This window comes from Ostrea edulis, chromosome 6 (assembly GCF_947568905.1).
Source record: "Ostrea edulis chromosome 6, xbOstEdul1.1, whole genome shotgun sequence".
Lineage (NCBI taxonomy): Eukaryota > Metazoa > Mollusca > Bivalvia > Ostreida > Ostreidae > Ostrea > Ostrea edulis.
The window spans coordinates 160,127-169,328 of record NC_079169.1 but is presented as its reverse complement, the minus strand read 5'-3'; positions in this window follow the sequence as shown (position 1 = coordinate 169,328).

The window sequence follows — 9,202 nt, the reverse complement described above, 5'->3', positions numbered from 1 at the left end:
CGATAGAGAGGACAGACACCGATAGAGAGACACCGATAGAGAGGACAGACACCGATAGAGAGACACCGATAGAGAGGACAGTCACCGATAGAGAGACACCGATAGAGAGGACAAACACCGATAGAGAGGACAGACACCGATAGAGAGGACAAACACCGATAGAGAGACACCGATAGAGAGGACAAACACCGATAGAGAGGACAGACACCGAAAGAGAGGACATACACTGATAGAGAGGACATACACCGATAGAGAGACACCGATAGACAGGACAGACACCGATAGAGAGACACCGATAGACAGGACAGACACCGATAGAGAGGACAGACACTGATAGAGAGGACAGACACCGATAGAGAGGACAGACACCGATAGAGAAGACAGACACCGATAGAGAGACACCGATAGAGAGGACAAACACCGATAGAGAGGACAGACACCGATAGAGAGGACAGACACCGATAGAGAAGACAGACACCGATAGAGGGGACAGACACCGATAGAGAGGACATACACCGATAGAGAGGACAGACACCGATAGAGAGGAAGACACCGATACAGAAGACAGACACCGATAGAGAGACACCGATAAAGGGGACAGACACCGATAGAGGGAAAACAGAAAACACCGATAGAAATTTAAATGAATTTCATAAGTTCAAGTTTTCATTGTAAACTTAACTCACTATAAATATCCGTATTATCAAACTTCTTATACTACGTTAAAAAAATCATCGGAACTTTACGACAGTGTATCATGAACTATCCAATGTAAGATATTTTTTTAAAGTTATGACGTATTTTGTGTGATATGTCAGGCCCATTCGACCAACCTTGGCTGATTCCGGAACCGAATACATGTATTCCGAGGCTGGCCAAATGATGTCAGGCCTAGGTTTAAACTTCCCAGTACTTTCTGTCAGAGCGACTCAAAAGTCAATCTAATTGTGCTGTGAAATGAACATTAGGCCTACATATGTACCTACACATATCTTCTTTTATCAAGATTCGTTGCAAACTCCAACTTGCGTTTTCAAATTTGATCAATGATGAAGTATAAAAGAACCAAGATGGCGATTTATCGCTTCGTCGGTATGTCCTTGCGCGGTGCAAGTGATTTCTATTTATCTATGTCGAGTGCGCGAGACATTCGAGGAATTCCGATTGGGGTGAAATATGATGGGGAGATATGATGTTTGAGAGGGAGATATGATGCTTGAGAGGGAGATATGATGCTTGAGAGGGAGATATGAAGTTTTGTCATCCCTGGCACGTGACTGTTTAAACCAATCAAATCACGTGTTGCATAGAATTCTCATACTGAGGTATATTAATATGATTTATCCATCGAATGAAATTGATATTTTCACAGTGTAGAATTAACAACTGATTGTGACGTCATGTTGTATATTACTGTAATACATTCTTTAAGAATTGAAATAAACACCTTCTGAATCTAAAGAAAACATAATGAACGAAAAATCTAATGCTTTGTAGTTAGATGTAGAATTTATTTCACTCGTAAACGCTTTGCACTCGTGAAAATAAAAACAAAATACTGTCTTACTCATGAAATAAATTCCATGTCCAACAAGAAAGCATTGAATATCCTAGATATATGTCATATGATAATATTGTAGTAATGCGTGGTATCGATATATGAATGAGCTGCTAGAATATCTATAAGGTCTGGGCTTCCAAAGTCCGGCGGTCTGACACACTTCAGCTCAGGTGGAAGTCAATACAGCAACTGAATTGTGTTTACAACTAAAGGGTTGAAAGTTACTGAAGTCCAAACCCGATCTAAAATAGTATTAATTTTCACTACAATATTACAATGTACCTCATCATATAACAACACAATGGCATCATAATTATACTGAAAGTACTACATGTATCTTGCATAATGGCTGTTCCATACCATATGATAAACAAATTTATCTTAAGACTGTTATGGCGTTCCATAACACAAATTAATTAGTATAGATTTCAAGTTTATGTTTCCATTGCGATCTTTATTCGTCTGACTACCCACTTCAAGTAGGAAGTTCGTGTCTATCAATCAATGATACGGAAGTTTTATTTAGAGATGTAATAGAATAAACTAAAGTTAACTAATCGTTTTCTGATACATTCTTAAAATAGAGATTTTATCCGATTCATAGATTTTGAAAAGATTGATTGATTGATTGCAGTTTTATGTCGTTTTGACAATATTTCAGCAATTTTACGGGGTTAGATAATTGAATTATGTTTGATTGTGAGTGTTTGAGTTTCCCTCACGGCCTACTCTTTTCCGAAGATCAGGGGGAATCAGGGAAACGATTGCGTGCAAAGAGGGTTGTGATCCTTGACACAGGACGGAAAAAACAACAAAAAGAGTTGTGATCCTTGACACGGGACGGAAAAAACAACAAAAAGGGTTGTGAGCCTTGACACGGAACAGAAAAAACCCATTTAAATCAATTTACGCAACCATCAGATTGGTAATTTCAATTTTGTATATTCATATTTAATCAGGAATTCGAAATCAGTCGCGCACTTCCTTCTTCTTTGTTCCAAGAATTTAATAATTGAATCGTATATGTAAGTACATGTACAGGTTAATGTCTGTATTTTAAGTTACTGACAACATACTTATCAGTTTACTGGCATCATACTGACAACATGCTTACAGTGTATCAGTTTACTGACAACACAACTATCAGTTTACTGACAACACACTTATCAGTTTACTGACATCATACTGACAACATGCTTACAGTGTATCAGTTTACTGACAACATGCTTACAGTGTATCAGTTTACTGACAACATGCTTATCAGTTTACTGACAACACAACTATCAGTTTACTGACAACACAACTATCAGTTTACTGACAACACAACTATCAGTTTACTGACATCATACTGACAACATGCTTACAGTGTATCAGTTTACTGACAACATGCTTACAGTGTATCAGTTTACTGACAACATGCTTACAGTGTATCAGTTTACTGACAACATGCTTATCAGTTTACTAACAACATACTGACAACATGCTTACAGTGTATCAGTTTACTGACATCATACTGACAACATGCTTACAGTGTATCAGTTTACTGACAACACAACTATCAGTTTACTGACATCATACTGACAACATGCTTACAGTGTATCAGTTTACTGACAACACAACTATCAGTTTACTGACATCATACTGACAACATGCTTACAGTGTGTCAGTTTACTGACAACATGCTTACAGTGTATCAGTTTACTGACAGCACACTTATCAGTTTACTAACAACATACTGACAACATGCGTACAGTGTATCAGTTTACTGACAACACAACTATCAGTTTACTGACATCATACTGACAACATGCTTACAGTGTATCAGTTTGCTGACAACACAATTATCAGTTTACTGCCAACATACTTATCAGTTTACTGACATCATACTTATAAGTTTACAAACAACATACAACTTTATTTATAAGTTTACTACTAACATACTTCATTTCACTAATGATATATTTATTACATGTAGCAAATTTATCGATTTACCAATATTGATTGGTTTTGTTTTTGGTTTTTTTTTTACATTTTAAATTTTCCCACTGAAATGGAAACATTGCTAATTGCAATTGTGTCAGTTTACTAATTGAATATACAATCTTGCCCTTCCGTGAAATTCCGGAGCAGTTTATTTGTGTGTATAAAGTCTGAATATCAATACACGGCAACGCAGTGTGTATATTGGTTTTCATGTATAAATAAAGGAGAACACGTTTGTTTTAATGTAAGACATACACGTGTAGGCGTGTTCTAATGTATAACATGCACGTGTAAGCGTGTTCTAATGTAACACATGCACGTGTCAGCGTGTTTTAATGTAAAACATGCACGTGTCAGCGTGTTTTAATGTAAAACATTCATGTGTAAGCGTGTTCTAGTGTAAAAGATGCACGTATAAGCGTGTTCTAGTGTAAAAGATGCACGTATAAGCGTGTTCTAATGTAAAACATGCACGTATAAGCGTGTTCTAATGTAAACCATGCACGTATAAGCTCACGATACGGCCCTATTTGAAGTGGCCAGTCCTAGTTTTTACTTTAATCATTACAACCGGATAATGAATCAGTGCAGAGACTCTCAATAAGGACAATAGGTACTGAAACAATGAGTTGTATATATATATATATATATATATATATATATTGTATTTGACCTTGTATCCATGTTGTGGATCCGACACTTTGAGGTATCGGGTGTTGTTGGAACTTTAGTGCTTTTATATATATATATATACACAGACTAAATGTACGGCTCTAACTATCGGCGCCCCTCCTAATCTTAATAAGTCCAAGGTCGGGTCTTTATAACAATAGCATGATATACATGTTGAGATTAACATCACCCTACCCCCAAACTTTCGTATGCTTGTATTTTTTCAGCAAAATAAATGTCAAAGTTTCTCAGTTGTGTTTGGCTTATTTGGCTTATCAATAAAATTTGCATTCTTACTTGCAATAATGTAATGTCTTTTTATTGGGGATCCATTTCAAATATAATTAAATATCATGAAAATATGCAAATATATATGACGTATTTTTTTAAAAATAATGTCATAAGCTCAAGTAGGAATCTTTGGGCGTCAGCAAGTGTATGAACAATTAATTAACATTAATATGTATACACTATAAAAAGTACTAATTAGTTCAGAGGTACAAGTAATACATGTTTATTAAAACAGTAATATATAAGACAACATTATATTAATGTTGATGTACAATATATACTAGTCCAAGGTCGGTCGATATCATTCTTTTTAGAGAAATAGGTGTAGGCTAGGCCTGTCCACTTCGCTAAAGAGAATAGGTCGGTATGTGCATTATGAAAAATAAACTGATCAATATGTTATCTGTCTAAACATACACAATGAAATATTCATGTACATACATTTTAGTGATTTAACAATCTTCCGATCCCCTATATATCTCACTTCCATATAATAAGTAAATTTATACAATCGGATAACATGGATTTAGCTTTACATTTCAGTGCTTTTTCGCACTTTTTGTTAAGTTGGATTTTCTAGATCAGGATCCCATTGTTTGACCTCTTTGATATCTTCCTTAATGTCACCATCACATTAACAACACCCTCTTTGTCAATGGACCATTTAAAAATATTATTTTATTTTAACATTATCACTATTCAACATCCACTGGTTACATTAAGCATACAATTCCATCAATGTTGTAAGGGAATCGTCACCATAATTAGACAATAACAATTTGTCATTGATTTCGTAGATGTAATATCCAAATACATGTTTCTTATAATAGTAAAACATGATAATAAAAGCGGAAAGCGAAAAACTGCTTATTTGGAGATATTAATCTAGGCCGTTATAATCAAGGGGTAAACATTCTTACATTTCACACCAATAAAGGGAGATAACTACCTTGGATTAAGACATTGTCCATATTTTACTTAGGAAACATCGGCAATATCAATGGTATTAATTTAATTAATGTTAGAGGGAACGACTATCGCAGCAAAACGTGGGACAACAAAACAATTAACCCTACGATCACATTGTAAGTGTACTGGACATCAGAACCAGATGTATTCATCTAAGGGATCAAAGAAGACCAAATCACATCCTCTTCCAGGGTAACAAAACGAGTAGAGTATAATTTTGATGACACTCACCAGTATATTGAATGAAATAGAGACATGGTCCTAGTCCTTGTTTTGTTGCCTCCTTCCACAAATGACATAAAGAATTACACACCATAGCAAAGTTTAGAAAAATAGACAAACAAGTTGATGGTGCAGGGATTTCAACAGTCTCGATTGAAGTCAGCATTTCGCAAATTCTATGGTCGTTATAACGATCTAGTTCGTCAATACAACCTCGCATTGGGTCAAATGCTGTCTGACGTGTTTCATACCGATTGTTAAGCCGTTCTTGGCACACTGATTTTGACTGCGGATAACTCCGTTTACCTGATCAGGATATGGGGCTCACGGCCGGTGTGACCGGTCAACAGGGGATGCTTACTCCTCCTAGGCACCTGATCCCGCCTCTGGTGTGTCCAGGGGTCCGTGTTTGCCCAACTATCTATTTTGTATTGCTTGTAGAAGTTATGAGATTGATCACTGTTCGTTATCTTCACCTTGCACAAAGACATCCATCTATAAATCAGGAATGGACATCCACTCGCGTGATTATTTCCCTTACTACAGCACGAGGGAACAATATCAGTTACCACAGCACGAGGGAACAATATCAGTTACCACACCATGAGGGAACAATATCAATTACCACACCACGAGAGAACAATATCAGTTACCACTCCACGAGGGAACAATATCAATTACCACACCACGAGGGAACAATATCAGTTACCACACCACGAGGGAACAATATCAGTTACCACACCACGAGGGAACAATAACAGTTACCACACCACGAGGGAACAATATCAGTCACCACACCACGAGAGAACAATAACAGTTACCACAGCACGAGGGAACAATAACAGTTACCACACCACGAGAGAACAATATCAGTCACCACACCACGAGGGAACAATATCAGTTACCTCAGCACGTGGAAACAATATTAGTTACCAAACCACGAGAGAACAATATCAGTTACCACTCCACGAGGGAACAATATCAATTATCACACCACGTGGAAACAATATCAGTTACCACACCACGAGGGAACAATATCAGTTACCACACCACGAGGGAACAATAACAGTTACCACACCACGAGGGAACAATATCAGTTACCACACCACGAGTTGACAACTCAGTTACCATACAAATGGTCAAATCGTCCATTCACTACTTATATACCAACTACATAAAATCCAATTGTACAACTGTTAGATCACTCCTGCATGTTGTAGGATGGCAATCAACCACACGATCTACTAATTGACGACGGTATCAACCTGAGCGACAAAGGAGTTCCCCAATTAGCATCAAACATGAAACGAGCGATACACAACACATTGGGGGTTACGATTGTTAGCAACAGGCATTTAAGGTCTACATCAAGAGCCAATCGGTAGGAGTAAATGTTACTGGTTTCGGTAGGAGTAGATGTTAATGGTTTCGGTAGGAGTAGAGGTTACTGATCTCGGTAGGAGTACAGGTTACTTGTTTCGGTAGGAGTAGAGGTTACTGGTTTCGGTAGGAGTAGAGGTTACTGGTTTCGGTAGGAGTAAAGATTACTTGTTTCGGTAGGAGTAGAGGTTACTGGTTTCGGTAGGAGTACATGTTACTGGTTTCGGTAGGAGTAGAGGTTTTCAAAGAAAATAGTGTCAACAGTATCATATATTATGATTGGTGCTTTATAGTTTGTAGCACCCTACAGTTTATATTGTACCCTAGTTAGTTGGTGTCAATATTGTAAGATTCTTTCTATAATGTATGATTCTGAGTTTTTCGTTATTCGTGTTAGTATCACTGTAGAAACATAGGATTCATTCTAGTTGTATACATTATTTTTCAAATGTATTTTTTAAAATAATCAATATGACCAATAGTAGTATACATAGGTCATTAAAATTTTCATTTTTGAATGTAGAGGGTTTACAAAGTTGAGATTTAGACAAAACCGTTGATTCTAGGTTTTTGGATATCATAGATGAGTATGACATTGTTTTTCTTGTTATCTTAATGTCATTGCTTGCTACATTGGGAAATGTCGGCAAGCTATGATATAGAAACAGTTAAATGTTATAACACACATGTGACCAGATCAATCGAACCTCGCTTTATATGGTCAGAAAATTCTGCCTTTAAATTTTAACACGCTCTTGCAACCCCAGAAATTAGAAGGAAAAAAATCTGTCTGATATAGCAAATTTTGATATTGGAAACTCTTTAGATTCAATAGATATTACATCTGATATTTTGAAAAATGCTGCATGTCAATTCTTTACAAGAAATAAAAATAAATCAAAATCGAAAACGAACAAAAATTTAAAAAAATGGTTTGATGAATATAGTTAGAATTATGCCCCAATTCCCTAGAGATCCAGTTATAAGGGGTAGAGGTTTCAAACTTAGAACGCAATTTGACAAACTCTGTAAATATAGCAGAAAATAATATAAGCAATCCATTATAGAGAAACTACATAATGTTAATGATAAAAGCATATTATAATCTTATCAATACTCTGCTTGATAAAAATAATACAACAATTTCAGAAATACATTCTAGTAAATGGTTGAATCATTTTACTACACTAAATGAAGTTGATGAGTCTTATCGGAACAGATTACTTCAATTGCAAGAGAAAGTCGCACTGATGGAGAAAGTCTCACTGGTCGAGAAAGCCTCACTGATGGAGAAAATCTCACTGATGGAGAAAGTCACATTGATAGAAAGTCTCACAGATGGACAAAGTCTCACTGATGGAGAAAGTCTCACTGATGGAGAAAGTCACATTGATAGGAAGTCTCACAGATGGACAAAGTCTCACTGATGGAGAAAGTCACATTGATAGAAAGTCTCACAGATGGACAAAGTCTCACTGATGGAGAAAGTCACATTGATAGAAAGTCTCACAGATGGACAAAGTCTCACTGATGGAGAAAGTCACATTGATAGAAAGTCTCACAGATGGACAAAGTCTCACTGATGGACAAAGTCTCACTGGTGGAGAAAGTCACATTGATAGAAAGTCTCACAGATGGACAAAGTCTCACTGATAGAAAGTCTCACTGATAGAAAGTCTCACAGATGGACAAAGTCTCACTGGTGGAGAAAGTCTCCCTGATAGAAAGTCTCACTGATAAAAAGTCTCACTGATAGAAAGTCTCACTGATAGAAAGTCTCACTAGTGGAGAAAGTCTCACTAGTGGAGAAAGTCTCGATGGTGGAGAAAGAGAACGTCTCACTGGATTCGTGGGGACCAATGTTCGTATGAAAGCAAAATTGTGTTGGTTCGTGGGGACGTAATTTCGGGGGTAAACGATACGATGTCACTAGGAGAGATAACTCTGCTTGGTTTAAAAATGTTCGAGGACACGTAAATTCATGGGTAAGAGTGAGCCACGAAATCAACGAACATCAATCCTCCACGAACCATGATGATTCCACAGTACCTGTCTTTTAGGTTTAAGGCCCCTTTCCATATGAGTGAAATATTCTCGAAAGGGACGTTAAACAATATACAATCA